This window comes from Micropterus dolomieu, linkage group LG10 (genome assembly GCF_021292245.1).
Source record: "Micropterus dolomieu isolate WLL.071019.BEF.003 ecotype Adirondacks linkage group LG10, ASM2129224v1, whole genome shotgun sequence".
NCBI classification, from domain to species: Eukaryota; Metazoa; Chordata; class Actinopteri; order Centrarchiformes; family Centrarchidae; genus Micropterus; species Micropterus dolomieu.
The window spans coordinates 28858547-28860052 of NC_060159.1; the positions used below are offsets into that span (position 1 = coordinate 28858547).

The 1506-nt window shown below is 39.2% G+C and overlaps 1 protein-coding gene across 1 annotated transcript in view; it reads right to left on the minus strand.

The window, feature by feature from the left end:
• LOC123977334 (lysophospholipid acyltransferase 2-like) overlaps nt 1-1506 on the minus strand; it is a 22634-nt gene that overhangs the window by 11084 nt on the left and 10044 nt on the right. The window lies entirely within an intron of this gene.

Sequence of the window (1506 nt, forward strand, 5' to 3'; positions counted from 1 at the left end):
TGTTAGTGTTAGCAGTAGTTTGTGTTAGCAGTCGTGTTGTTAGTGTTAGCAGTGGTTAGTGTTAGCAGTAGTTTGTGTTAGCAGTAGTGTTGTTAGTGTTAGCAGTAGTTTGTGTTAGCAGTCGTGTTGTTAGTGTTAGCAGTGGTTAGTGTTAGCAGTAGTTTGTGTTAGCAGTAGTGTTGTTAGCAGTAGTGTTGTTAGTGTTAGCAGTGGTTTGTGTTAGCAGTAGTGTTGTTAGTGTTAGCAGTGCTTAGTTTTAGCATTAGTTAGTGTTAGCAGTGGTTTGTGTTAGCAGCAGTGTAGTTAGTGTTAGCAGTGGTTTGTGTTAGCAGTAGTTTGTGTTAGCAGTAGTGTTGTTAGTGTTAGCAGTAGTTTGTGTAGTTTGTGTTAGCAGTAGTGTTGTTAGTGTTAGCAGTAGTTTGTGTTAGCAGTCGTGTTGTTAGTGTTAGCAGTGGTTAGTGTTAGCAGTAGTTTGTGTTAGCAGTAGTGTTGTTAGCAGTAGTGTTGTTAGTGTTAGCAGTGGTTTGTGTTAGCAGTAGTGTTGTTAGTGTTAGCAGTGGTTAGTGTTAGCAGTAGTTTGTGTTAGCAGTGGTGCTGTTAGTGTTAGCAGTGGTTAGTGTTAGCAGTAGTGTTGTTAGTGTTAGCAGTAGTTTGTGTTAACAGTAGTGTTGTCAGAAGTGGCAGTGGTTAGTTTAGCAGTGGTTTGTGTTAGCAGTAGTTTGTGTTAGCAGTAGTGTTGTTAGTGTTAGCAGTGGTTAGTGTTAACAGTAGTTTGTGTTAGCAGTAGTGTTGTTAGTGTTAGCAGTAGTGTTGTTAGTGTTAGCAGTGGTTAGTGTTAACAGTAGTTTGTGTTAGCAGTAGTGTTGTTAGTGTTAGCAGTGGTTAGTGTTAACAGTAGTTTGTGTTAGCAGTAGTGTTGTTAGTGTTAGCAGTAGTGTTGTTAGTGTTAACAGTGGTTAGTGTTAGCAGTAGTTTGTGTTAGCAGTAGTTTGTGTTAGCATTAGTGTTGTTAGTGTTAGCAGTGGTTAGTGTTAACAGTAGTTTGTGTTAGCAGTAGTGTTGTTAGTGTTAGCAGTGGTTAGTGTTAACAGTAGTTTGTGTTAGCAGTAGTGTTGTTAGTGTTAGCAGTGGTTAGTGTTAGCAGTAGTTTGTGTTAGCAGTGGTGCTGTTAGTGTTAGCAGTGGTTAGTGTTAGCAGTAGTGTTGTTAGTGTTAGCAGTAGTTTGTGTTAACAGTAGTTAGTGTTAGCAGTAGTTTGTGTTAACAGTAGTGTTGTCAGAAGTGGCAGTGGTTAGTTTAGCAGTGGTTTGTGTTAGCAGTAGTGTTGTTAGTGATAGCAGTAGTTTGTGTTAGCAGTAGTGTTGTTAGTGTTAGCAGTGGTTAGTGTTAACAGTAGTTTGTGTTAGCAGTAGTGTTGTTAGTGTTAGCAGTGGTTAGTGTTAACAGTAGTTTGTGTTAGCAGTAGTGTTGTTAGTGTTAGCAGTAGTGTTGTTAGTGTTAACAGTGG